We start from the raw sequence: 27648 nt of genomic DNA, 5'->3' as shown, positions 1-27648 counted from the left end.
CGCCATACTGCTTTTCAAGCCTCATGGACAAAGTGTTGCGGGGACAGGAAGAATTCGCTTTACCTTATTTAGACGACGTAGCGATATTCTCCGCATCCTGGTCTGAGCATATGGCACACTTGCGGGCAGTGCTAACCCGCCTGCGCGAAGCGGGCTTGACAGTCAAGGCTCCCAAGTGCCAATTAGCACAGGCCGAGGTTGTCTACCTCGGTCACGTGATTGGACAGGGTCGTCGCCGCCCCTCTGAAATAAAGGTGGCCGCTGTGCGAGACTTCCCGCAACCGCGCACGAAGACCGATATTCGGTCGTTCTTAGGTGTCGCCGGCTACTATCAGAGGTACATCCCCAGGTACTCCGATATCGCGGCTCCCCTGACGGATGCTCTAAGAAGCCCCAAACAGTCGTCTGGAGCGAGACAAAGGAAAGAGCTTTTAGCGCCCTAAAGAGCGACCTAACAAGCCAGCCTGTGCTACGATCGCCAGACTACACAAAAGGGTTCGTTGTTCAGTGCGATGCTAGTGAGCGAGGCATGGGCGTTGTACTGTGCCAACGGGAAAATGGAGAAGTGGAACACCCCGTCCTTTATGCTAGTCGTAAGCTGACCTGTCGTGAGCAGGCGTACAGCGCCACCGAGAAAGAGTGTGCGTGTCTCGTGTTTGGCCGTTCAGAAATTGTCATGCTACCTAGCCGGCTCGAGGTTTATCATTGAGACGGATCACTGCCCTCTCCAATGGCTGCAGACCATCTCTCCCAAAAATGGCCGCCTCCTGCGCTGGAGCCTCGCTTTGCAACCATATTCCTTTGAGGTGCGTTACAAAAAGGGGAGTCTCAACGGTAACGCCGATGGCTTAAGTCGAAGCCCCTAACGTAGGAATCCGCCTCAAAGTTGTTTGTTACTGATGTTTTCTTCCTGAGGCAGGATTTTTAACATATTGCTTTTGTTTAGTGTTTCAAAGTGATTATGTGCTTTCTAGTGCAATTTTCCAATTTGTGGACGCGTTCTGAGTGCTGCTTGACTACTGTAAGGAACTAGGCAGTAGTATAAAAGGGGAAAGAGCCTGGCAGAGCTTAGTGAGGGTTGTCTCGTGCTTGCTGACTGAGCAGTTGCGTTTCGGCGTAGTTCTAACGCTTGCTGGGAACGAGAACAAAAATGGCAACTCTCCCGAAGTCACTTTGCAGTGTCCTGTGTGAACCTGAACCTGAGAACGAGGCCTTCTCTGTGCGCTGCGCTCAAGCAACGTCGAGGGACGACCGGTTTCGATTACGAGCATCATCGAGCGACATCCCTCCGGACAGCGGATGCAGTCCCCTGACCATCGGGATCTCCTTCTCCCGGCGGGGTGGTCTGTTACGTTTCGCCTACGACGCGCGGTATAGCCGGCACGGATGCAACGGACGCCGAGGCTTCGTTCAAAGTGGCGGTCATTTTGGGCCCGTTCAGTGCTGCCGTAACGCCTCCCGCCAAGCGCGTCCAGGCAGGTTTCAATGCCACGTGTCGTCGTGTGTGCGTGTGTGTGTGTGCATGTTGGTGCCCACGCTTGTCAAAGCGCGGCAGTCGGGGAGAGGAGCTCCCCAACTGGGAGGCGAGGAGGTCTGACCGGCGCCGGCCCGGCGGACGCGCACGTCACGTCTGAACATGTTCGAGCGTCGCCGTATCGGGCGCCTCATCCAGAGCCGTTCCTTCTTGCCCTCGACTCCGAGGGTATAAAAGCCGCTGCCCCGGACGCCAAAGAGACTTCGATTTCTTCCTTCGAGTAACGTGGTCGCCCTGACCGGCTGCTCTTTTGCGATGCCAGAATAAACAAGTTGTTCTGTTGCCAGTCGACTCATCCTTTGCCGGGACCTTCGGATGTTTCCAGCTTTGCCCCAGGCCGCCAGGCCAACGCTACCCTTGGGGCTTGCCACCCATTTGCAACAACGGGAGGGAGAAACTCGTGCACACACACGAGCGCGAACTTGCAACTGTATTTTCAGAAATGATACACCGCCTTAAGAATCAGGAATGGGGCAAGCGTACAAAATCCAGTTGCAAATTCGCGCTCGTGTGTGTGTGTGCGTGTTTCTCCGTCCCGCCCTGTGTTAATCTGCGCAAATTTTTCCTGAATATGAGACTTGTAACTTGTAATGCATACATACTAGTAATAGATATGCCTTTAGAATAGACTGACACACGCTTGAAAACATAAGGCTTTAGTAACGTTTCACATGAGGACCAGCCTTCACCAGAGTGGTACATGATTGTTGCAGACCAGTATTTACGGGTTTGCGAAGAGGCTGCTACAATGCACAATTCAAGATGACGTGATAGCGGCTTTTCGCATTATTACGGAAATGTCAGTTGAGAGTGCAAGTTAAAACCGTACCAGCAAACGGCCGCTGCACCAGAATGGCTGTAGCCACCTACCGCTTTCGCATCCGAGGTCAGAGGGTCGGCAAGGAGGGGGCTTCAGAAAGCCGTCGGCTTCCTCGAAGGTGCCTGATTGTGCCTCTGCCCTTAGACTTTACGAAAATCTTTAGTATACTGCCGTGCGGCAGCTGCGTCTGCGAAGAGGATATGGTAAAGGGAAATAAATGTCGATTTCCCTCATTGTGTATTTCAGAGTAAGCTCCATAGCAAACTATTTGACCTTCCGTCTGCCCTCCAAAGCCTATACTTGTTCGTAAAGCGCAGAGACAAAGAGGACACCCGGAGGCACTGGCGTCCTATGTAGGGCATCTCGTTAACTTTTGCAGTAGATTCTAATATCCACTTGACCTTGTATTTTCTAAAATGCCAGTCCTTTACACCCCGAGAGTTTGTGCTCTGTTTCCTTGCCATCAGCATGGCGCAAGGCCGCTCAGACAATACGGCATCATTACGGCTGTTTGGGCAATACCGTTGTCTAAAGTTCTTTTCGTGCTGTTTTTATACAAATAAAGAAAATGGCCACTGAAACAAAGAAAAGAGTAGGAGGTGCATCTGTATTTCAATTGTGGTGTTGATGAATGGGAAATTAATGGCGTGAATATTTTATAGCTAAAATATAATTGATCAGTAAGTAGACGAATAACAATATGCCAAACCCGCGACCAACGATCCAAACCCACGACCTCCGAATTTCGCGAACGGTGCTCTAACAACTCAGCGATGGTGGCCGCTTTCCAATCTTCGTTCGGCGGTATTCATGTTGCACGTAAGCTAGTCTTGAAACTGTTCAGCAGCGCCACTGCCTTCGTTCATAGCGTCGGATGTAGTACGTCCTGTATTACCGCGAGTGCGACATGCAATGCCGAACAATAATGATGGAAGCTGTGCGAGGAGTCTCTCATGATACCAATGCCCTCAAAACTTCCAGAAATGAGGCTCTCGTTAAGCTATTGAGAAGACGCCGGGTAAAGAAATGAGGGGCGTATTCACAAAGAACATTTATAAAAAAACGTCGCAGCGTAACTTTCATCAAGTACTATCAGTATCACATCTCACTGAAAAGTGGCACTGTAATGCCACAAATGATGCCAGTGACAACTTCGAGAACGTGGAATATGCGAGTGTCCTATTTAAAGCTTTGCAAAGGGCGAACAAAAATACTGAAACTTGTCCTTGAATCAAAACTGGCCTACAGATAATGAACTTTGCATTTTCCAATGAAACGGAGGATTGCACACATTCTACCGCTACGTGATTTGCAATCGCTAAAGCGAGCCAACAAGTAGCAGAAAGCAGCCCACTCCGTATTGAGAAGTCAGACGGGGCAGCCACATCGCGAAATCAGTCTCGAAATCAAGCGCGAAAGAAAGCGTGATAGTTAAGCTTGGATTGCATCCTTAATCCGCTTGTAAAAGACCTACCCGGAAGTCGCTGACGTCACGCTCAACGCGTCACATCCAGCTCACGAGTACTCACATCCAACACGCCCCGCCATTTTCCAAGGCGCCGAATGCTCAAATGCTTTAGCGAGTCCATCCACAGACACAGATGCACGCGCGTCAAGAATGCCGAGTTTTTCCTTCAAAACACAAGGCTAAGAGAAAGTAAACAACGCGAACAGAACGAGACACAAAAGGTGGTGTTGACACATGCATGGCCCTGGCTTAGACTGGAATTTATTGAAGTACGAGTGCAATGGCGTACTCAAATGGCGAAAAATTAAGGACTGAAAAAAAAAAGATAGAACAGCAAAAAAAAGCGACAAGGAAATAATTTAGCGTACTCATCATCATCATCATCATCATCATCATCATCATCATCATTATCATCAGCCTTACTACACCCACTGCAGGGCAAAGCCCTCTCCCATGTCTCTCCAATTAACCCTATCCTTTGCCAGCTGCATCCACCCTTTGCCTGCAAACTTCTTAATCTCATCCGCCCATCTAACCTTCTGCTGTCCCCTGCTACGCTTACTATCTCTTGGAACCCACTCCGTTGCCCTTAAAGACCAGCGGTTATCTTGCCTTCGCATTACATGCCCTGCACAAGCCCATTTCTTTCTCTTGATTTCGACTAGGATGTCATTAACCCGTGTTTGTTCCCTCACCCACTCTGCCCGCTTCCGATCTCTTAACGTTACACCTATCATTTTTCTTTCCATGGCTCGCTGCGTTGTCCTTAACTTAAGCTGAACTCTTTTCGTTAGCCTCCACGTTTCTGCCCCGTAGGTGAGTACCGGTAAGATTATGCTGTTGTACACTTTCCTCTTGAGGGAAATTGGTAAACTGCCACTCATGATCTGCGAGAATTTGCCATATGCGCTCCACCCCATTCTTATCCTTCTAGTTATCTCCCTCTCATGATCCGGATCAGCTGTCACTACCTGCCCTAAGTAGACGTATTCTGGCACAATTTCTAGGCTCTCGCTGCCAATTGTGAACTGTTGTTCCCTTGCTAGGCTGTTGAACATTACCTTGGTTTTCTGCATGTTAATTTTTAGACCCATCGATCTGCTCTGCCTGTCTAACTCGTTGATCATGATTTGCAGTTCACCTCCTGAGTGACTCAGCAAGGCAATGTCATCAGCAAATCTCAGATTATTTAGGTATTCTCCATTTATTCTTATTCCCAACTGTTCCCAATTCAGGCCTCGAAATACCTCCTGTAAACATGCGGTGAACAGCATTGGCGAGATCGTGTCTCCTTGCCTGACGCCCTTCCTTATTGGAATTTTATTGCTGACTTTATGGAGAACTATAGTAGCTGTGCAGTTCCTATATATATATCTTCCAGTATTTTGACATAAGGCTCTTCTACCCCCTGATTACGCAATGCCTGCATGACTGCTGAGGTTTCCACTGAGTCGAATGCTTTCTCGTAATCAATGAAATCTATATATAGAGTTTGGTTATATTCTGCGCATTTCTCTATCACCTGATTGATAGTGTGAATATGATCTATTGTGGAATATCCTTTACGAAAGCCTGCCTGATCATTTGGTCGATTAAAGCGTACTAGCCGGTTAGAAAAAGTAAGAAATTCCCGAAATATAGCACCCTTAATAACGTAAAGCCCGGAAATGCGCCGAGGCCTTGCAATTTTTTTTTTCGTTTTCACCGTGCTGCCCAACTTTCCTTAGTTCCTAATGTCTCTCTATCAGTGCATATATGGCACTTGTGCTTCAACAGATTTGTTTATGTAGTAGCGTCCTGCTCTTGTCAAAGTTTACTTTTGTGCCCCACCGATCTTTTCGCCCTATCCACTTCAAAAATTAATAGTACCAACCCGCCTACACTTACTCCTTGCCGACAAGAAAATACTGCCTCCTATTTCCTAAAATACACGGAACGAGCTAAATGCTTCCGTTCAGAACTCCTTCCAAAAGCTAGGAGCGACCATATGCCGGAGTTATCTTTATATTTATATTTATTGTATTTATATTTCGGTTTGAGCTTTCGATTACGGGCCATATTTTCCAAAAGAAGGGAATTTTAATGAAAGAAAGGCGGAGAGGTCGGCCGGTGGTAACAGGGCCCTGGCCTGCTACTCCACACAGGGGAAAGGGAAGATGAGGAAAAGGAAAGTGTGAATGAAGGCTGATGATGGCATAATACAATGAGTTTCACGGGTGATGTCTATGCACACGCACACACACACACACACAACACTGGCTGGCGCTCGCATCGCGGTTACTGGACACACATAAAACTCAAAACTGGTGTCTGCAACACAACACCGACACATGTCATTAACCATGCAGGTTGTGCACAGGCGGTCACAAACGAGTATCCAGGCCTGTTTCACACAAAAAGTTGAGCAGGGCTTTTGTCACACGCCACCAATCAGAACGTCTCGTCCTTGCGCCCAGAAGAGTTTCCTCAGAGAGAGGGCGAGAGTCCAGGTTTTTCACGGTCGCCTCCAATGTTGTTCTTTCAGAAGTATACTTCGGGCACGCGCAAAGAAGGTGTCCAATAGTCTCTGGTGTGTTGCACTGTGCGCAATTTGGGTGACTTTCGATGCCGATCTTGTGAAGATAGTGTTTGGTGTAGGCAACGCCAAGCCGTAGCCGGTGGAGTAAAGTCCCATGACGTCGCACCACCACAGATGGGAAATGTAATCGTGAGCCAGCGTCAAGCTTACACACGCGGTCCTGTTGATGACTCGGATCATGCCAGTGCGACTGCATTGCCGCCTGCATTAAATGCGCCAACAAGGCTCCAATGTCTGATCTTGAAAAGGCTATTTCAATGAAAGCACCATCACTATGTGCCATCCGAGCCTCGGCATCAGCACGCTCGTTTCCCGCTATGCCGCAATGGCTCGGTATCCATTGAAACTTTATGATATGGCCGCGGTGGAAAGCCTCGGCTAACAAAAGCACAATCTGTTGAACCAGCTGCTCGCATGCTCTTGGTTTTAGATAAGTTTGTACGACCTGTAATGCCGATCTCGAGTCGCAGAATATAGTCCATTGCTGCGCTGGCTGGTGACCAATATAAAGGACGGCTTCTCGTATGGCTGCCAATTCGGTTGCCGTAGAGGACGTTTTGTGCATGAGCCTGAAACGGTGACATGAGGCATTTCCTGGCACTATCACCGCTGCAGCTGAAGAAGTGGTCGTAACGGATCCGTCCACGAAAACATGCTGGGTGTTAGTATACATAGATGTAATGTATGACAGCGCCAGCTGTTTCAGTCCGACTGTTGGAATGTGCGTTTTCTTTGTTATCCCTGGGATTGTTGTCCGTATAGATGGTTTTGGTACTGCCCAAAGTGGCACCTCCGCAATCTGGTGTGGCGCGTAGTTCGAAGGCAGCGCATTGCGCTGCATCCAAAGGGCTCTGGAAAAGGCTGCATCTGGACGCACCGCACTAATGTTAGTCAGGGGGTGATGACGATGCCTGGTCAGATGCCGCAAATGCACACGAAGTGGCTCCTGTTGGAAATAAATTCGTGCTGGGCAGGGGCGGGCCTCATAAAATGTGCCCCATGTAGAAGTTTTACATGGCAAACCCAAGCATACTCTTAAAGCACGAGCCTGCGCGCTTTCAAGCACACGCAGGCCTGATAGTCTGACCCCCGAGAGAACGGGTGCACTGTATCTGAGAAGGCCGACTACCAGCGCCTGGTACACGTGTAGTAAAGATCGCTCAGAGGGACCCCAACATTTTCCTGCCATACACCGCACAATGCTTGCAAAGGCTGTCGAGCTTTTTCTTGAGCACAGAAATGTGCTTCGTCCAGGACAGGTCACGGTCTATCGTAACACCTAAGAATTTGTGATGTGTTACGTATGGAACAATTTGCCCATCGATTGTGACCGGATACCACGCCATTATCTTGCGTGTGAAAGCCAATGTTACGCTTTTAGTTGGCGAAAGTTCAAGCCCCTGACGGCGCAAGTACGCAGACGTAATGGACACCGAACGCTGCAATCTTGCTTGCACTTGGGGACGCGTGACACTTGATGTCCAGATGCAAATATCGTCTGCGTAGGCGGATATTGAAACAGTCTTCGGTAGTTGTTTGAAAAGGCCAATGAGCACGAGATTGAACAACGTTGGACTGAGCACTCCTCCCTGAGGAACACCACAAGCAACATGATGATCTGCTGTGTCACCTTCAAGAGTCTCCATGTAGACTGTCCGGTTTGTCAAATAGCTTGCAATCCAATTGTGTAGACGTCCGCCTATACCACATTCTTCGAGTGCATTTAGTACTGCATCATGCTGAACATTATCGAATGCGCCCTTTATGTCGAGGAAAAGAGCAGCAGTCAACCTGTGACGGCGTTTTTCATGTTCTACCGTTGACACGAGATCAATTACACTGTCGATGGCAGACCGGCCTTTGCGGAAACCCGTCATTGTGGAAGGGTATAGCCCATGTTTTTCAAGGAACCATTCTAGACGGGTTAGCACCATACGCTCCATCGTCTTGCCAATACAACTTGCCAGAGCTACTGGTCTGTAGGATGTTAATGTGAGTGGCGATTTCCCTGGTTTGAGCAAGGCCACAATGCGGCTTCTTTTCCACTGCTGTGGTACAGTGGCAGAGGCCCAAGAGTGGTTGAACAATGTTAAGAGGGCTTCCATTACCTGTGGGCCTAGATGACGAAGCGCATTGTATGTTATTCCATCAGGTCCTGGGGATGAAGGATGCGTGCAAGCAGAAAGAGCTGCTTTCAGTTCTTGAATTGTGAAGGGGATGTCCAGTCGATCGTCCATCGTGGGGGGAGCACATCGATGCTGCCGAGGTAAAGAAGCGCTTCCGGCAATTCTCGAGCAGAAATCCTCCGCCACCTCTAGTTCTTGCCGTCTATCATGAAGTGCCAATGCACGGAAAGGGTGGTTCTGCTGGGGAAATGTCGGCAGTGCTCGAACAACGTGCCAGATTGTGGAGAGTGGTTTGCGGGGATCCAATCTGCTGCAAAATGACCGCCACCACGCAGCGGGTTTTGCTTCTCAAACGTACTTTGGTGTCAAAGATGTTTTAAACTGGCTACCTTCAGAAAAACACAGCCCTGCCTACAAGAGGACTTTGCTGAAGAGCCCTATGTACCAGCAGAACGCGGTGAACTTTCACCACGGAATAATCGCTCGGAAGAAGCTCCTGCTTATCGCACCATTATTAAAGATCGCTAAACGAGAACTCAACACGAGGTCCCTAACCTCTAAACTTTCTTTTTCATTTCAATCTCGGCAAACCAATGAAGTTTACATCGTTAAACGTCTCGATGACCTCTAGGAGCAGTTTACTGACTCATGGACCACTGTTGTAAGGACAGCAATACAGGGACTCTATGCAGAAAGTCGATACATTACTCGTACAAACGAGTTTATTGAACACAAGCTTTTATAAATCATTATGAGAGCCTCTCACCTCACGAAAACGTTCAAATCAGAAAAGTCAATTCCGCCGGGCGAAGAAGCTAATAGAACAGCAAAAAAAAAAAAATAAAGAGGCGGTACGCTCGTACAAAACAGCTGACCGGTAAAAGATGCAGTAAACGCGACTCAATAGCGTGCTGTGCAGCAGTGTCCCAATCAAGGCAAGCGCGAAGACCACGTGACATAGAAACGTTTCTTCTGAAACACCTTAGTCAGCATTGAACTCAAAGGTCGTTCACTCGAGGCCCCTTCGCCACTTCGACGGAATGTAATTCAATCCGGCGCCCCCTGAGCCGTCTAGACAGGCTGCTTTTCGCTGCGCGCTTGACGGAGTTCCAGTTCCGAGCCACTTGCGCAAAGCTGCCCTTACCCTCCTCTCCCCTTCCTCCGCCTTTTCTTTTCACGTGTCTCATTGCTGCGGGCAGGCGGAGGGAGGGAACATAGGATTTAGGTGCCAATGTCTTCCGTTTAACTTAAAACGCGCCCCGTGTCGTAAGCAGGGCCTTTTCGTTTTCAGTTTGCCCTGAAGCCGAATGTCGCAATAAGCTGTTCCCACGTCTGGAAGACTTTTTTGACGCTTCAAACTGTTCTCCAAACAAAACGCGGCTGGACTTTTCGCCCCCCCGCCTCCCTGGGGCGAAGAATCCATAGCTGTAAACTCCTCCCCATTTTATCGTACCCGTTGTTGTATTTCGCGTCGAAACTCATCTGTTTCTCACCGCAACTTAGCAGAGGTTAAGATATGGTGGCGCCTCCTACTAGCCAGGCGGTCAACTACTCATGGCTTGATGCAGCTTTTGTTTATCGCCTATGTTCGTGCTTTCTGTAGCATTCAGCCGTTCGTCTAAATGCAGCAGGGGGTGCGACAGTCTGTTAACCTCCTAGTGTTCTACCAATCAGAGCGCCAGATTTTGATACACAGGATCTATAGGCCCACTTGGACCATATGACTACATCTGGCACATTTCCTACAACGGCCGTTCCGTTGACCACGTGATCTTTATTACCTGAACACATAGGGGGATTTTTTGTGACCACTGTGCTACTGCTGCCCAGCTTTCAGAGGCAACCAGAATAACAATCCACTGAATGTAAACAATCATTTCTGAGAAGCGCCACCGGGAGCGCAGCCAACTTTCACGTACCTCAGGTGAAATTACTTTTTTATTTTTTAGTATGGGTTGCAAAGCACTGCCGCGTCGAAGGTATAACGGGGACACTGCAGCGTCACTACAAATGTCGAAAGGAAACCTTTAGTATTGCGAAGCCTAATCGGTTCTCTTTTGGCTCGCTCAACGTCGTAAAAGAGGGACTTATTCGCGTTGTCTCTGAGACTCAGAGGAAACATGTTTACTATTCACCGCGCTTCAGGCGTAAATCTCGCCACCCATGGAAGCTCAAACGCTCTCCTGTCAGAAGTTGCAATCCACGCGCAGCAAACACAGCTGGTATTTCCAGAACAGAACATTGTGGAATATTGGCAGGACAGGGACTGGTGAGCTTTCATGGAGAAAAACTGGTGGATCACAACCAATTCAGAAAGCGAATTCGCTTCAACTCGTACGCAAACTGCGCATGAGCCATGGAGAATATTATCGGGCTTATACAGACTCAAAACACCACGTACGAAACAAGTCCGGCTTCCAAAATGAAGCTGTTCCTACGATAATGCGACTTACTGAAGCTGTAGAACAATAGGTACCTACACTTTAAACAGAAAGGAGTAAAAAGGATCCAAAGTAAGCTGTCCTCTAGTGAAAGGGGATGTGGTAGAGGACAGCTCACTCTTTTTTTACTTCCACATAGGCGTATTCATGCTTACAGTACATGATTAAGGGGCGACTTCTCACGCTGAGCTGGCGTGATTGACCGCCATTCCGGTCATCGTATGTCAATGTATAATGATTTGCGACAGAGTGCTTAACATCTTAAGGAACGAAACAGCGCAACTAAAACGAACGACAACCCATTATGCTATGGTGCTTAACATGCAGGCTAGCCAGTCGACAAAGGAATCAATTTCCCCGAAGGAAGCACTAACGACACATATGTGAAGGGGACAATTTCCGCTCGACACAATTCATTAGCAGTGGACTGCGAGATATAAGTTCAACCACAGGCCAAACTATCGAAGCAATGCGAGCGTAAATGTGACACGTGGTTGGCGGACTAGAGAATTGACAGGAACGCCCAGTCACCAAACGATCTTACATCGCTCAACAGAGCTGACTCTTGTGTCAAATGTTTACTGATCTCGGCGAGGTGCTATAGGACGATTTAATTTTAAAATCACAGCGAAACTAACAGAGGAGAGCGCTCGAAAAACAAATAGGCGCTGTCTTAGAATTGAAATTGATTTCAAAACGCAGGCCTAAATATGCAATCGACTAAACAAGTATTAAGCATAAACGCATACAAAAAAAATGCTTGGTAGAACAAAAAAGCATACCGTAATGCTCACAGAAACCGCAGAATCTAAACAACAAAACCAAAACACAAGAAGTAATCACGGCATTTTCAACTACAGTCTTCCATACCTTCAGGTAATGCAAGTTACCTGTCACACACGGACCAGACGACGGAACAGAAGATTCGAGGCTACGGGCTTGACGAGTGACAAAAGTAGTTCCGCCTTTGCCTCTCGTCAATCCCAAGTCTTACTGCTTGATAGCACCTCGGCGAGTTCTAACGAGCTTCGATAGCCTAGAACCTCCGCCAGTTGGGTCTATGCTCAAGTTTCAACTTCTGCCTCAGTGTTATCAAAGTCTGAGACGGGGCCGAACTGACACAGGACAGCACAGTTAAAGGTACGATCTGCCCGTGCGACCGTTCTGCAAAGCATCGCGATGACTCACAAGAAACCCGTGACGTCGGCATGACAGCGAGTAGTTGTGGACAATGGTAATTGCATACATCTTTGAAAGCATTCAGTGTACTTCCGATGGACCTGAGCTGGCCATCTAATGAAAGTGGGCAAGAGGCTTCGCAAGACAACGGCGCGGACGTGCACTGCATCGCCAAGCAAACGGCATTGGGCTCGAGCAGACGGCCCGAAAAATGGAGATCGCTAAACCGGTTTTGCCGCTTCGACGTGAGATCGAAGAAAGGACGGCGTCACTCACCCCTGCTGCGATCGGAATGGCGGTCCCGGGTACTGACTTCTTTTTCTTCGCAGATGTGTACAATGTGGCTGCCGCTTGGAACTGCGGTTCGTGCGGCGTTGGCTGATGATGTTCATGACGATGTGAACGATCAGAAAATGTAGCCGTCGGGTGGAGAACAAGCTCCAAAGCATTGCCTTCTTTTTTTGATCAGCCGCACTAATAAATAATCTGACTTTTTAGTTATATCACTTTTTTTCGAAAGCCGGCGCGGTGGCTGAGTGGTTATGGCGCTCGGCTGCTGGCCCGAAAGACGCGGGTTCGATGCCGGCCGCGGCGGTCGAATTTCAATGGAGGCGAAATTCTAGAGGCCCGTGTGCTGTGCGATGTCAGTGCACGTTAAAGAACTCCAGGTGGTCGAAATTTCCGGAGCCCTTCACTACGGCGTCTCTCGTAGCCTGAGTCGCTTTGGGACGTTAAACCCCGATAAACCAAACCAACTTTTTTTCACCTTGCCTTTCATGTAAATCGTGCGTTTCAGATTTTAGTTTTTCCGGTGTGTTCAGGGAAATCTTAAAAACAATGAACAGCAAAGTGGGTGGTACAGCGCGAACCAGACGACGGGAAAAAGCAAGAAGACACCACAGACGAGCGTTGATTCGCCACAAAATTTTATTGAGAGGATCAAACACTTATAGATTCTAATCATGTGAGATTACAGAGCATCCAGCACATCGTCAAGCAAAATCAAGAAAGTAAGTACATCTATCGCCACTCATCTGACGGGTCGCGAAGTCCGATCAAAAGCCTACCCCTTGCCCCCTCCCTCCCACCCCACCTGATTATCCCAAGCAAAAAAAAAAGAATGAATTATCTAGAAATGAAACTTCTTTATCAACCAACAACAAGGATGTCTGACTGACACACTGTGACTGCTTCTTTCTGATGAAATAGGCTACCATTATTTCCCTAAATGTTTGATCTTCTCAATAAAATTTTGTTTCTAGTCAGCGCACGTCTGTAATGTCTTCTTGCTTTTGTCCGTTTTCTAGTTCGCGCTGTACCACCGACAATGAATTATAATCAACCCGCCCAGCCATCTATCCTTCTGCAACGAAAGACGTGTTTAAGAATTCTCAACGCTATAAGGAGCGAAAAAAAATTAGAGAAGTATAGCGTCAAAAGGCTCAATTTTGGAACGTATTCGAATATAAAATTTCATGTGCTTGATACCGATCTTTTTTTTATTGTTATAATTGCAGTTGATGTCTTCTTTCGACCGACATTTCTTTGCGTTGACACCTTCTTGGAGGCCGTATTGTTAATTAAGTCACCAAATGTCCAGTTCAGCTGTCGCCGTACTCACATTCATTTAAAGTAAAGTGATAGGCCACCAGGAGGCGCCTGGCTTATGGCGCGAAGAAAAGAAAAATAGTGGCTTCCAAAAAAAAAAAACTTTAATGTTTATTTCTAACTCTGCCCATCCCCAAGCCCTCTACCCTTATTCACTTACTCATCTATCGCACAAAATTTTATTTACATTTCATTTTTAGAGGCCTTCATGTTAGTATTACGTCTTCATAGGCAATTCTTGCCAATCACCAAAAGTGGGTATTGTTATGAACGGGATGCACGCCAGCCGAAGAGGATTAAGGCACAGATTCCATCAACCGGAATGACCACGGTGGCGGCAACAACAGCGGCGATTTCGACACGTCGTTTGACCCCACGATGACCCCACCAAAAATGGGATGTCTCGCTGGGAACCTGCCTGCGGAATCTTTCCCACGCTAGGCTCGGGGTGGGGGGCATCTTCCCTTTGACTGGTTCCACGCGAGACGCGACCGACGGTGGACAGACGACGGGGAGAGGGGAACGGTGCCTTCCAGTAATTAAGCATCTCTAACAAGAGTCAGCCCGACCGAGTTGTAGCCCACAGCGCCGCACCGGTTTTTTCGATAGACAGGTGCCGCATGCAGTACTGTTGCACCACAATGCGGAAAAGCTGCCGACTTGCGTTTCCTCCTCTCCCATTCCCACGAGTGCCTCCGCATGTTAAGTGCTCTGCTGTGTAACTCTTTCGATCTGTGCCTCGTGCCCAATTGGCCACGTACCCCCTGGTGAAGGGGCGTAGCGTTAGTGCATTTAACAAGCGACCTAAGTGAGAACGATCGCTTTGGGCCCTGGCGACAAGGCTCATCCAGTCGCTCGACGCTATGAACTTAATTCTTGACTGTTTGCTCTTTTGTACAATATGTAAATAAGTTTCTTCAAAGTGCCAGTAAACCCGCATGTCATCGTTCCCAAACTGTCAGCTTCCATCCTTGGTCGTCCCTTCTCCGGCCCAACCACGCTACCCTGCATCACAACTAGTCATGCTACCCGAGCCATAACAACTGGTGGCAGCGGTGGGATGCTGCTGGCCCCTGCCCGTAACAGTTGGTTGCCAGTGGTGAGATCCGAAGCCAGGACGTCCCAACAACTGTGGATCAGCGATGGGGATCTGAAGCCACATGCACCAACATCTTGATGGGAGCTACGGGACTGACGGCGTAAGCCGTATCTCGACAGGGTGAATGCACGATGTTTGCCACTCATTTGGCCAGACCGCACTAGCACAGACAGATGTTAGGTGTTGGATTCTGGTTTTCTGGGTAATGATATTTTGGCAGTTTTGTTTTGCTCGCTTCAAGTTGAGTCTTGAATTTTAATGGGATAAGCGGCACTATGTGTGATCGCGATGGATAAGTTCAAAGCAGGGGACCTCCTTGAAATTCTGGAAGATCTGGGCATCTCAGTAGGCCCCACTAAAACAAGAGAAGCGATTTTGGAGGTTATGTGTGCAGAGTTGGTGACAGTCGAGAAGGCAGATGAGAGTTGGGAATTGATTCTGGAGCGAAGGCTCTTCGAGGAAAAAGAACAGCAAACGCAAAAACTTCGCGAGGCACGAGCGAAAGAATTGAAAGCGAAGTGCAACGAGAGACGGGCTGAAGTAGAGAAACTACGCGAACAACAGCGGAAGGAGCTCACGCGTAAAGTTCAGTTGCAGAATTGGAAAAGAGCGAGAGCCCGTTCGAGAATTTTTCAAAGAGGAGAAAATTTCGGAACTTTCCTCGCAAAATTCGAGCGGATTTGCGCTAAGGAAGAGCTAGACCAGGGATACTGGTCAACAATGTTGGTGGCCGTTCTCTAAGGTGATGTCGGCGGCGTATTAGCGCGCCTGTCCGACGATGAGGTTGACAATAACGAGACCGCGAAAAGAGCACTTTACAGGTATTTTGGAAATTTCATGAGCTTCCAAGTGAAGGTTCTATAAGATTTTTGTACCTTCGTCTGACCTTCAAGGACAACCACATCTGTTGCTGCTATGAACCCAGAGCGAAGAAAGGCCTCCTGCCATACCAGTCAGCCGACTCCAAACTAGTAAAGAGGGCCATTGTGCAACACTGTTTCACAGATGCTCTCAGAAAGTCGTGTCATCATGCAATGGAGAGAAGCTTCAGTATGCAAATTACGCGCCTAAAGACAGCGGGCTATCCGGATTCCTTGTTGGTATCAGTTGCTGAAGGCCTGCACAAGAAACAAAAAGTAGAGGCCCGTCTGAGTGATGAAGAAAAGGATCGACTCAAGGCCAAGAGAAAGGAGGAGCTCAAGAAAAGCAAGGTTGCTGTGATACCATACCTTCAGGCCGTTTCACACAGCCTCAAGAAGATCGGAGCTCGTGCGAAAGTCAGAGTGGTATGTTCCGCTCCTGTCAAACTTTCTGCCCTTTGCAAGAAATCCTGTCATCTCAAGAAAGCGAAGCCGGACTGCATAATCAACCATGAGAACAAATTCGTAGCCTGTTCTGAAGGAGTCGTTTATAAGATCCCTCTAACATGCGGTGCCAGTTACATAGGCCAAACAGGAAGGTGCCTCAACGAGCGTCTGAAAGAACATCGCAGGAAGTTACGTCAATTGGCAATTGAGGGCCATTTAGCCGAACACTGCAGGTCCTGCAAGTGCTGGGCGCTACTGAAGAAATGCTCTGTTATTTACAAGCACAACGATCAGTTCACCCGCGAAATTGTAGAAGCGCAAGAAATAGCGCGAGCTGAGAAGACTTGTATCAGCGCGGCATCAATCTGCCTAACGAAAAAAGAATTAACCTTTCTCACCGAACGAGAGCGCTGTGGAGGTGGCAGACCTAATTGCAGGGTTTTGATTTTGTAGTTCTTTACTCGCGACACGGGGCCCCGAGGTTGTGTCAGCACGCTTAGTGTGTTTTTTACGCTTTTATACCAGGTTCTTTGTTATTCACTTTCATCGAATTTAGCCGTATTTCTGTTGGCTTTGTAGTTTTGTTTTATGCGTCTTCTTTTACACTGAGTCTTTGCCGTGTTCTGTTGACGTTTCAGGTTTCATTCTCATGTTTTTAGCCCTTTTAGTCCTCCTTTGTCATTTCCCTGGTTTTGTGACGTGGCCTTCCGTCATAATTTTTCTTCGGTGATATGTTCGTGGTTACTTTAAGTGTTAGCTTGTGTCGTCCCGTCTTGTACCTCTTGTTTTTTTTCCAGTTAGTCATCTGAGACAGGGATGTTCCACGTGCTGCGGTAGAGCTTAGCGCACTTGTCATGTTGTTTGCCTTGTGCGATATCATGATTTTCAGCTTCGCACATCGCGTCCATGTGCGTCACTGTTTGATTATTGTTCACAGTTTGGGCGTGTGGCTTGGTATAAATTCGGCATATTGGCAGCCAAACAATAAAGTTGTAAGTTGGCGCTTGTGTGTGTTTGGGCTCTCCTGCTGTCCTGTCACTTGATCTGCGCCATTATTCCGTTAAGCATGTCTGACCAACTTGCCCAATCCTTTACGCTTCTTTATCATCCAAGACTTTCACCACAGCACTCCAGTTGCCATAGCACCGCACGAAGGCCAGACTGACTAGACAGGTTCGGACAAAGCTAAAGCCGCCTGTCCTGCTGTGACGACACTGCGTAATTTCCTGCACATCGAGTGAAACTCGCAGGGTGCCGCAAATAGGCACGCACTGCAACAACATGAAAGAACGCAGCAGGACGGGCGCCAGTAGAAAGAAAGAAATGAAGGCTATTCAGGAATCGAGAGAAGTACATGCAGTCATTTTGTTTTTTCACACTCCATCGTTCCCCCTCGCATTCAACTTTTCAAGTGCTGCTCAGGTGCAGATGACGCGCAGCCGGGGTGCAACACGAATCATTGTCGCGTGGCGTCTAGAGCTCGCAGGTGTCAACGCGCACTTAAGACATTCCGTTTTTGCCTTGTCGTGGCTACTAAAACCGCTGTCGGTCTAAGACCGCGCAGGGCACGGCTGAAGAACAGAAACCAGTACCTTCCTTGAGTCACAACACGGTTTTCAGACAGATTTCCGGAATAAATATTTCTTGCATTCATGCTCCTGTAGAATGTTTTTTAAGGTTTATACCTGAATTGGTTTTGTACGTCTGCAGAAGGGTTGAAATGCGGCCCAGTTGGTTCATAGTAACTTGAAAAAAACCAGTCACAAAAGACATTAGACAAAACATAGTCCCAGCAAGGCCAGCAGAGCATGCGCAACAGCCGCATCACAATTCACAGCGCATATATAGGGCACACAAGATACACATCTACCGTGACCGGCCTAAAAAAGCGGATTCGTTCTTGAGTAAGCGCACCGAGGTTGTGCTAATGCAGCCTTCGCCTGACAAACTGATACGGTATGCTTCCAAGATTTCTCGCTCTTGCCTCTACCAAGAATCACTACATTGCTGAACAGTGGACAACACCCACATTCATTGCAATGGCGAGGAAAGTTGGCACGGTCACGGCCACCGCCTGGTGAAGGGGCGGAGCATTGGGGTATTTAACAAGCCTCCTGAGTAGGAACGATCGCTCCGGGCCCTGGCGACAAGGCTCATCCAGTCGCTCGACGCTATGAAGTATTTATTCTTGACTGTTTGCTTTTTATTTCTAAATTATGTAAACAAGCTCCTTCAAAGTGCCAGTAAACCAGCATGTTTTTGTTGTCCAAAACTGTCAGCCTCCATCCTTCGTGGTCCCTTCTCCGGCCCAACCACGCTACCCTGCATCACAACAACTGGTCATGTTACCCGGCCGGTAACAACAGGTGCCATCGGTGGGCGAGAAGCGAGATATAACAGTATCAACCGTTTTCATTCTTATGAGAGCACACACCAGATGTAAAGATAATAGTTAGAAGCTCCTTACAGACTTATAGTGTGTTTGGATGTATAAAATTTTACAGTGACCTCATGCGAGACTGCATAGGTTACTTGCTCTTTCATTTTCCTTTGTTGGCGCGTTAAATTGTGCACAGATTTAAAACAGGTCCTACCTTCCCCGATATCTTGTCTTACCACTTCCCTTTTTTCGTCTTCCGTACTATATTTCTACCCGAAATTTTTTTTATTACCTATTTCCGTAGATAAAGCGTCGCCGACAGCCATCTTTTTTCTTTTCTTATTTTGCTGTTATTAGTATTCGAATAAACGACTACTATCACCACAACTGCCGCCAGAATAATGGCGCCCGCCTTCTGTCCCCGACACGATTCGGCAACCAAAAATCCGTGACGCAGTGTTACGTCACACACGCAGACCTGCAAACTTAAATCGATCATTGTTACTAGGCTTGGATCCTTCTAAATAAAATCTGGGCCTTCTCTTTGGCCACTTTGTTTTCTTCTAGTATCACCTTCCCGCCTTGCTCGGCATTCACATTATTCTTTCTTTTAAACTGCGTTCCGTTCCTCGGCATTGCTTCAAAAGAAAAAACCTTTTGTTAGCGTTCATGTGTCCTCATTCACTTTGATGTGCACTTCGTGTTTTTTCTTCCACTGAAAGTGAACAGTCGGTGCGGCCGAGCGACTAAGTTTGCAGGAAAGGAAGAATATCACGACCAAACTGAACTGAATCTAAGCAGTCAGAAAGGACCTCGCCATCGAATCTGTTTTCTCAGTTCACTTGCTACTCCGCTCTTTGTCGTTGAGTACAATAGAACCTCACGCAGCCTGTAAGCTGCAGCAAAAACAAAAAAAAAAACATGTAAAATCCGGCTATCAGAACGACTGCCATTTTATTTTTTCTTCCAGGCCTACAATAAGTCTTTTTCTTTTTTGTAGTGCCTCTAGAATGTTCAGAAACATATAATGTAGCCAAGACAATGTGGGGTGACCTTGAACAATGCCGCATCACTTTAAATGCCACCACAACGGTCAGTTCTGTTTTCTTTCTTAATACTTGGCTTTGGACGGGCGGTGGGCCTGTATATATATATGGCGCAACTCTCACGCGACGTAACATGAGTGAACACCCATTTCTGAATCTTTCTGAGCTCCAAAAACCCCAACTTTCACGTCACATAACACGAGTGAATTGTCCCTTCTGAATGTTTTTTAACTCCACATACGCATATAATGCGGACAGGCGCATTTTTCAGAGACTTTATTCATGAACTCAATTTTTTCATATATCACAAGATTCCACTATAACAGTCAATATGTCAGCAGATCTCCCCTTGTAAGACTTCATTTTTTTTCGCTGTTAACGTTTTTGCATTCGTCAAAAACGTTCCTTGTTGGTTTTCTATGGCAGTCTTGGTTACGCGATGCAAGCTCACTATTACAAAAAAATCGATTTTGCTATGCATCAGAAAAATGTACTATTCCCGTCAATATTTCCATTACAGTACCTTACAATATTCCACAGTAGCCTCACAATTAAAATTAATGCCCAAGAACCCTGAACTTGTTCCAAAAAAAGCTAAGAAAGAAGTATGATGTGTCACGATGTAACTTTACAAAGAGCAGATATTGTAAACCTCACTAAATACGCCCGTTAGGTGCGTTCAGTGTGCTGTATAGTGATGATGTGAGAATAACACTCCGTTCGAGAGCTTCATTTGCAGTCAGCAATAATAACTTGTAGAACCTCATTGATGGCCTGTTGTTTCACTTGATTGAATGTTGTTTCATTTGAATGAATGAATTAAACTGAGTGAGCATCAGAGCGGAGAAATCCGAGACTGCGCTTAGGTGTCGCGACTGAATAGTGACCCAATGAAGACATCAATGATCTTTCGACTTTGAGGCAAGTACGCCATTGTCGCGCTCTAATCAAACCACATAGCAGTGCATGGACATTGTAGCATAGCACAGGGGCCACATCTCGCTTCTTATATTCACAAAACACTTACTTGAGACAGAATGCAAGAGAAAGTTGGCCTGATCATGATTAATCTGACTGAATGATATTAATAAATCAGCATCGAGCATACGTATAGTGCAACTCTGCCAAATGTGCGTCTAACAAGAAAGAAGTCCGTGCCGCATAAGTTCGGAAACTGCTTATCGACAATTTAGAAATTCGCTCTTATAGGTACACAGTGTCAAAAGTTCACGTTCCTAAGCGCAGTTGTGATTTTTCCAACTGGAGTTTATGACGTTTCCTTAAAAATCATATGCTTAGGTAGAATAATTAAAACAAAATTTATGAGTGTACAATTCGATTGATACGCAGGAAATGCGATAGCATTTTTCTTTCACTCCCCAATACATTCTAATTCTGCTTCTGTTTGAATTCTCTCTTTTACCGACTTTGATTACATGCTTATTCCATTTCTATTCGCAATCGGTCCCTAATTCATTTTTGCGGCGTCATTCCTAGTCCGGCCTCTGCCTTCTCTCTTCTACAAGTAGAGAGGAGAATCCACCTAAACACCACCTAACACCCACTCCGGTTGGAAGGCTTCACAAAGACGCCGAAACCGGACTGTTTTCGCCTTCATGGCCCTTTTAATATTACCTCATTTAAAAAAAAAAGGCGCCAAAAATCAAGCGCGTTTGGACAATGTAAGGGCGCTGGTTTGGAGGGGCGACACATAATAAATAAAACATGAACGCCATTAAAGGTCATTGCAACCTACCTTTTTTTTTCACTCTGCATTCCCTTCCGAACCAAAAATACCCGAGCGTATTTTCGTCGTCCCTTCGATCCTAAATTTCCGACACTCCGCACTTCGGCGAAAGCCAATTTCCGCTCCTCTGAAACCGACGGCTCGTCTCGGCTGCATTTTGCGCTCTCACTTTGCGTTTGTTTATAACGTGACCTCTACTTCCACTATGCAAAAAAAAAATGGGGGAGGGGGAATCAATGTAAAAGACACAAAATCGACGCTTCTTTACATACGCCAAAAAAGAAAAAAAAAGAAAACGAAATTCTGTAAAATGATCTGTTTAAAGAAATAAGTTTCGACGGAATCCCGCAACACCATTCTTCCCCACCACCTCCCGTCTCCAACATTCCTGTCTAGCCGAGTTGGACTGGCTTGTTTTCGCCTCGTGCCTAGGCCTCGGCGCTAGATGAAGTTGGTCAATATTTTCCTTTGTTTAGTTTAATTTCCTCCGGCAGCCAGCGCCGCGGACGTTGCGTCACGGGGGCATTTGCCAAAGGTCAAAGGACACGAGTACGAACGCAGACACACACGCACAAACACACGCACACTGCGGCGAGCTTGCTTCCCAAATCGCGCGCTGAGTGGATATAAAGAGCGGGAAAGCGAGTCGACAGAAAACGGAAAAAAGGGGGAAAAGGATATGTTGGGGAGGACAGTACGAACTGCGTTCCCCCTTTTCCAGCACTTGACACGATTTCCCGATACGAACGCCGCCTCTCCCGGACAGACAGGCCTTTGTGGACATGGTCCGGGTATATATCGGTTATGTACCGCCACTCCGCCGCCGCCGATGTGCAACGGGTCGGCGAGGGAGAGAGGGTCAATGGGCGTTTGTCCAGAGGGTATCCTTTCCATCGACAAGTTACGCACGCACGGAGTGTGGAACGCGCAAACAAATCAATAACCGAGAGCCCGCAGGCAAGAGCGTCAGGTGCACAACTGGGGCCATTGATTAGGAGACGGTGTCGGGGTAGATTTGTACACGCTCTACTCTCCGGCACCATTTTTATCTATGTTTTCCCCTCTTTCCCCAGTCTGCGGTTGGGAAGGATAGGGAAGGAGGAGAGGGAGGGACCAATGAAAGGTCGATGGGCTATTAGTGCGTCTGGTGCGCTCCGTCGTTTCGTCCTTCGAAGCCTGTCTCCTTGTATGGAGAACTTTATGAGTTGATACTTTGGCATCCGTATAGATGGAAACGGCCACCTAGCGGTCATGCACGTGATGCTAAATGTACGCACTTTGATTCGTCGTGCCTGCCGACCTCTTTTAATGACGAATAGGCTGGCACAGTGCTTTCCCGAGTCTTTTGTATGTCAGAGAGATCCCTTACTCAGTTATAATTTTGAAAGTTTTTTCTTCAACAAACAATTTCACCTACGTCAGTCTTAAAGGCGACGATGGGTTCCTACTCCTTGACTAATAAGAGAGTAATTACTCATTGACATGAGTAATTACTCCCTTGTTGCAAATATACTCCACCTTCGGGGATTCCCGTATAACATTTGACCTACTCATTGACTGTGCAAGGCACCCTGGCCAATCCCACACTGCGGGTATGTGCTATTCCACCAGAGGCAAACAACAACAACAACAACAACCACAACAACAACAACAACAACAACAACAACAACAACAACAACAACAACAACAACAACAACAACAACAACAACAACAACAACAACAGCAACATATGTGACACATATTGCTTACATTGTAGGAGTGAGGGGTTTTTTCACGAGCAATAGCAATGCTAGTTTTAAAATAGTAGTAAAAAGCAAAGAATATGCATTGCTGTCACATCACATGAACGCTATGGGCCTCTCAAATGGCGAGTTCACATATATAGGAAGTTGCAGTGGGTGAATTGTCTACGAGTGGTTTTTGGTCCACCGCACGTCTCTCATCATTGATTGTTAGTTTTTTTAGGCGCTTACGAAATTGGGCGAGCTGAGCGAAAATTTCGAGCAACGAGCCTTAAAACTTTACCACTATTTCGCAGCCGTATACAATACACCACCATAAGTTAGCAGAGCAGAGTGTAAACTTTACTATTCCTAAAGTGAATAAAATGTAATTAAACCGTTCAGCACTCCTTTATTGTTGGAATACCACGGGCCATCTCTTTCTTAAGGTCTCGGCTAAAACGACAATTTCGTCCGTGGATTCATACAAGGTTAGACGCACTAATTTTCCATTTCGGTGCTGACATGAGTGCGCCACTCATCAATCTGTATTTTCCCTCATAAAGCACGCGTTGCGAATTGAGATATACAGCCTACCCGTAGGTACGTCTGTTGCAAGTGCATATCGACAGCATCCGAAAGCCAACTTTACTGAAGCTCCTACGGCAGGTGCTGTCGTTCACTTGCATGGGGACGGACAACCGAAGAGGGACAATAAATTCGGCTTTTATACTGGGAACTTACGAAACTGGCAACAGCAGAGAGGCTTATTCGGCTTCGCAGTTTCGTAACTTTCGGTTCAGTGTTTTTTCTGCCACTATATTTTTTTGTTTCTAAGAGAAAGGATGTTGTTTTCCGAGTAGTCGAATGCTGGGATATACTGGCTACTATAAAAAAAAGAGAAACAAAGAAAAACAATACATCGATGTGCCGCCTGTTGGATGCCGCCGACAATTACGAAATACCCACGCAGTTCCCTGACGAAGTCACCGCGACGTCACGTTACTTTCGAGGAAAATCGGTGGCAGTAGCACATCCACTGTGCAGTGACGTTTGTGTTGCAACATTTGGTGCCGAGGTGGCCCAGCATCGAACAACAAACATCAGCAACAAAAGCTATTACTTCGCACGCGAATTCGTTGCTGTCTTCTTTTTTCATGAGGAATGAAAATTATACAGCTCGTTCAACACGCCGCCTATCATTTCGCAAACCTTCCTTTCCTTGCTTGTTTCTATCATCATTCCTTTCTTTCCCGCTTTCTCTCTCCTTTTGGTTCTTTCTTATCTCGTTCTTTCCTTGCTTGTCTTCTTTCTTTTTCAAGCTACTCTTCTGTATTTTTTTTTTCTGCGAGGGTGAAACACGGCCGCGGATACTCTTTGTAGGCAGTGTGCAACAAGGGCCATAAACAGGCCAACATGGTTTCACAATTAAGACAGGCGGCTACGTACAGAAATTATTATTCTCTATCAAGCCCCGAAACGTTTGCTGAGTTAATTCAGAAAATGCACCAATGAAAGCCTTTGTGAAGTTTTCACCTCTTCGCCACCCAACCCGGCGTTAATAGTGCCACGTAGTGGGTGACAACGCTGGGGACAGGAGTCGAGCAGAGTGCGGTGTAACTGAAATGAATTTTTCGCTGGGCTGAATTACAACCACAAGGAAATTAACAACTCTGTGGTCGTCTCAGACGGAACCAGCGGTGCTAAGCTGACAGAGAAGTTTCGAGACAAAGTACGCAAAGCTACCACAGCAATTTTGAACAACGTAGAAGAAGTTGCGCGTGGCTACGATCATTAGAGATAAATCTGGTCACATCTTCTGTCACAAAGTTTTAAAGCCGCGTACCGGCAGCTTTCAGCAAGAAAAAATAGACATTGCAAGCATTCGTGGCATTTGAATAAAAAAATTCGCGCAAGCAGAACAAGCACAGAGAAAAATTGCTAAGGCATACGGTCGCGGATCTAGGGTCTGATGAAAGTCATGCAAAGCACTAGCTACCTCATTTTCACCACTATACTCAGGCATGCAACAACTTCGAGCAGCAGGTTACTGCGTACAACCTACCATATCCATAGAGAAACACACTTACGTAAGTATGTTTCTCTGTGCCTTATCTACGAACTTGTGTGAAAAGCTGGGTACGCTTAAGTGAAAATGCTCCGGCTCCCTAAAAAATTGGTTGTGGTTTAGCTCTGGTTAAACCTGGAGTGACGCGATAGCTACAGCTGGCCGAGTGGAACTTGCTCAGTTGAATTGCAAAGTCAGTCTTTCGCCACTCCGTTTCGCTGGGCGTTCCTTCTTCATCTTCGTCCCACTTGACACGGCGCATGCGCACAGCTGTGACAGCTCGGTTTCGCCGGCGCGCCGCGCTGCCGGCAGCAGTAGCTGCTGCGCACCACGTGGCTGGTCGCGCGACTAACCACATGATCAGCCACGGCACCGCGCCGCCGGCAGCTGCTCCGCACCACCCGCACCACGTGGCAGCGCCGCCACGCTGAAGGCTCGAAATGCTATCGTAATGTAGCTATCGCTACAAAAACCCCAGGAAGCATAAATTAAGCGGAACAGTGAGCTATGTCGTCCCCATTATCCACATGTAGTACATTCAGCTTAAGTACGTAAGCTGACACCATACCATTTACCTCTACCATTTACCATTTACCATTTACACACCATACCATTTACCTCTCATTAGGTGTGCATTTTGCAATGTTTTACATACCCGTCATTTCGCCACGCATAACAATACGTCTGTACTGAGGAAAGAACTGCCGCAAGAACACGTCAAAAACTGTGTATAAACGAGAGACAGAAAACACACCGTCAAAGTCGGCGCCTTCCAAGTCCAAAAAACCGTTTCGGGGCTTCAGTGGATAAGAGAACCGGAAGTTTGAGAGGGTTTTGCGTTATAGTGCTTTGTCTTCGTTTTGTCGAACTCACCAGCAGACGATACGGGAAGAACAGACGACAGAAAGCGAAGCAGATGACGTACGGTGCTACATCTCCACAAACTTAAAGACGAAGGGTCAAACAGCCGGAACAGCTTAAAGAAAAATAAAAGCCGGGGATGTGGCTTGAGGCCACGAGGGAAAACACTCCATAGGGAGCGAGGCTTCTGCCATGAAGGCTCGATGTTTTCGCCGATTAAACAAAATAATAACAAGACGTGGAGTTAAATTTTTTTACCTCGAAAAAAAGCAAAGCAAAACATTCCCTGCAATGAGAATGAACGGGATAGCGACACAAGGCCCGCGTTGAGTTACTCAACGAGCGGCGCAGAATATACAAGCTGGAGGAAGAACGAAATATTAAAAGAAGAAAGAAGCTACAAAACCAACAGCGATGACGACGGAACGTGGACGCGTTTATAAAACCCTGGGGCCGCATTTTAAGCCCGGCGGCGCGCCACTCTTTTATTTCAGCCCCCGCAGGCCTAGCCATATCTCCAGCCAGTGTAGAAGAGCCAACGCGCGGCTGGCGCAGCCTACGGTACTTTCTTTTCCGTGCCTACAAAACGGGAGCGTCAAAGCAACATGCACCGTATTGCGAGTGAGGGCGCTGTAGCGAGAATAGTGCAGAAGAAAAGGCAACTAACGGAAAATCGAAAGCACAAACCAGGCAAATCGACAACTAAGCGGAGGAGGGAAAGCTACAGCAGCAGCTGCAGGAGACGAACAGCGCAGAAGAATCGACACGTTTCGCCCCTAGGTGGCGCCAAAACAGTGCATGACGTCACAGGGCAACTAACATTGCGATTGGTTCCTCTCGCGGTGTTGCCATGGCGACCAGGTGAACGGGTGGAGGAAAAAAGGAGACGCATCCTTCTCGTTTTAGCCGCATGCCAAAGCGTGGCGCCTCGCTCCCTCCTTTACTCTCCTTTTCCCTCAAGTCCCGCTCGGCTTCTCTCCAGGAGAGATGAGCTAGAGGGGCCGGGTGTTGCGGGCGCAGACGACCGTTACTGCGCGAGCAGACGACTTCGCTTTTGTTTTTATCGTTTGAATCTTTTTTTCGCGCTTTGGGTTCCTTTTCTCGCGGGTTGGTCAAGAAGCACCTTGCGTGCACGTCGACGACAGTGTATTCATCAAGATTTTCATTTCTGTGTAGGCCGGAAAGGGGGGAGAGGTGTGGCTGTGATTTCGAACGGTGAAAAAAACCGAGGAATCGCGTTGGAAACGATCGCTCTAGCAGTCCTAGCCTGTCAGTGGAGTGTGAGCAGGCGACGAATCGAAGGTTGTTACGTCGGCTGTACTTCCACGAAGCCCTGCAACTATCTCTACAGCTCCGGAACAAGTCGGAAGCGAACTCAGCGCAACAAACAGGTGAGTCTTTCCGTTGAGAAAACGGAAAGGATGGCTGGTAGTCCGTTTTTCGAAACGCGCGATCAGACGCGCAGCGCCATTGTGAAGAGAACGTCGCTCCGTTGTTGTTGCTCACTTAAACCCTACGGTGTTGCAACGTGCCAATGCACATCGCTCGCTTTTTAATTATGCAGGAAAAAGGGGGTAAGGTTTGCAAGTGGCGAGAACTGTTCGTCGCGTCGGAGCGAGCACACAATGCGCGATCGTGACGGATCGCTCCGACGACGCCTGCTCA

At 47.4% G+C, this 27648-nt stretch overlaps 2 protein-coding genes across 2 annotated transcripts in view; one reads left to right on the top strand and one right to left on the bottom strand.

Annotated features, from left to right (window-relative positions):
- LOC144110132 (molybdate-anion transporter-like) overlaps positions 1 to 27648 on the bottom strand; it is a 79277-nt gene that overhangs the window by 9569 nt on the left and 42060 nt on the right. The window lies entirely within an intron of this gene.
- LOC144110133 (uncharacterized) overlaps positions 26978 to 27648 on the top strand; it is a 47263-nt gene continuing 46592 nt past the window's right edge. The window contains exon 1 of the mRNA XM_077642961.1: positions 26978 to 27374. The gene's annotated coding sequence lies outside the window, so the exon portion shown is untranslated. The remainder of the gene's footprint in view (positions 27375 to 27648) is intronic.

Source organism: Amblyomma americanum, chromosome 11 (genome assembly GCF_052857255.1).
Source record: "Amblyomma americanum isolate KBUSLIRL-KWMA chromosome 11, ASM5285725v1, whole genome shotgun sequence".
NCBI classification, from domain to species: Eukaryota; Metazoa; Arthropoda; class Arachnida; order Ixodida; family Ixodidae; genus Amblyomma; species Amblyomma americanum.
Note: the sequence above shows the minus strand (reverse complement) of the source record. Positions and strands in the feature narration are given on the sequence as shown.